Genomic DNA, 2500 nt, shown 5'->3' on the forward strand with positions numbered 1-2500 from the left:
ATTTTATTCTTTATTTATAACAAACTATATCAGTGTAATTCACCTTCGATGCCTATATATATATATATATATATATATATATATATATATATATATATATATATATATATATAAATATATATATATATATATATATATATATATATATATATATATAAATATGTATATATATATATATATATATATATATATATATATATGTGTGTGTGTGTATACATATATATATATATATATATATATATATATATATATATATATAATCTAAAAGACTCTCAATCAATTAAACGAGTTTCATGAGCACCTTAAGTAAAACTAGAATGGAATTATGTCATAAATTATTGTGATTATAATACATACATGGGTGATATTTTCAAAAAGACTGCTAATACCTGTGCTGATGCTTCGTAATTTAGGCTTATAGCATCCTGCTTTTCCAACTAGGGTTGTAGCTTAGCTAATAACAACAACAGTAATGATGATAATGATAATGATGTCTCGGGAGTAGACCATCTTCTAAGCAGGTTTTATTGGAAGTGATTGCTGCCTCAGTGGCGTTAATTTTGTAATTAACTTTTTCTATTGTCCCTATTATCTTTTTCTCTTCATTTGTACAATCCGCCAGTAACTGGGAAAGGGACATATCAATAGGAAGGTGATGAAGACCATATCATTCACAATTATTCTTTGATATATCACGACACACTATAAAAGTACAGATAATACGTACAAAGTATGAAACACTATCACAATGTTAGTGTGCACATGTTTCGATGCATATGGTTCTTATCTAACATTACGGGGAACTTCCTCTCTTTTAATACTTAATTAGAAAATGAAAATCTCTGGAGAATACGCATCTCTATTCTCGAACTGTAGGGACGATCTCTTCAGGAGCTGTTGGACTATTGATGGGTTCATATCTAACTGGCGTTAGCAGCCAACATCCCAGAATGAGTGTTCGCTTAAAGTATATATCCCACCATTAGCAAAATAAACTATCTAGTTAAACACTGAAAAAACCATTAAACAATTAAGAAAAAACACCTATCTATTAAGATTATATAATTAGAGGGGTAGTCGGTAGAGTGCAGACCTCCGCCGCGGCAGCTTATTTCTCAACCTTTTATTCGACCTCGACCTTCGACCTTAATATGTATTAATCGGCGTGGATTTTCATTCAAATATGAACCTAGTTTGAAGTCTCTTTGGCAACGATGTCCAAACTTATGGCTGATTACGTGATTTGGACTTTCTGCTTGACCATAACCTTGACCTTTGACCTTGACCTTCCAGAATTTAACCATTGCCAGCTTTTTACATAAAGTTTAATTCCTGCAAGTATCATTACTCTACGATCACAAGCAAACAGTCACATACACACAAACAGGGGCGAAAACATAACCTCCTTTCAAATTCATTGGCAGAGGTAATGGCTTAATCTGGTTGTGTCTATGACATTTTGTGAATATAGTTATGATCTTTAAATTCTATGCGCGAATACACCTTTGTATAGCAATTCTGTTAGACAGGTGTATCTTCGATATCCTTTTTTTTTTCTTTAAATATTGCTGTATTTGAGTTTCAAAATGATTGTGTTTATATGTCCGTTTAATTAAATCTTGCACACACACATGCACATACAAACTCTTTTCTCTCTCTCTCTCTCTCTCTCTCTCTCTCTCTCTCTCTCTCTCTCTCTCTGTCTCCTTCACACACATACACTGTATGTGAAGTATATATATATATATATATATATATATATATATATATATATATATATATATACATATATATATATATATATATACATATATATATATATATACATATATATATACATATATATATATATATATATATATATATATATATATATATGTACACACACACACACATATATATATATATATATATATATATATATATATATACTAATATGTATATGATACATTCACACACACAATTGTATATATATACATATACATACATACATACATATATATGTGTGTATATATATATATATATATATATATATATATATATATATATATATATATATATACATATATATATATATATATATATATATATATATATATATATGTGTGTGTGTGTGTGTATGTATATATATATACACATATATAAAATCATGCATAAAAACAAACACGTTCTGATCCTAATTTTCAAAATAGAATATTTCATAAACGAACAGACTCAAAAGCTTTAGGAAGTATTGCAATAAAACTAAAACTTACGCCTGGATAAACATGAAAGCAATATTACCTGCAAGTTACAACTTACCTGAAATTTTAATGAGGTCTCCCTCTGATGAATTTTTTTTTTCCCCAATAGTTTGAGGATTCCTGGGGCTTTCAGAAAGATTTTGGCTTCATTATAGAGTTTTATATTAATAAATTCATAAAGATAGACTTCCCCAAAAAGAGAATTACTAAAGAAATTTGCATTGCTCTTTATAGAAAAATTTAGCTTCAATTACCTT

The sequence above is a fragment of the Palaemon carinicauda genome, chromosome 20 (genome assembly GCF_036898095.1).
Source record: "Palaemon carinicauda isolate YSFRI2023 chromosome 20, ASM3689809v2, whole genome shotgun sequence".
Taxonomy (NCBI): Eukaryota; Metazoa; Arthropoda; class Malacostraca; order Decapoda; family Palaemonidae; genus Palaemon; species Palaemon carinicauda.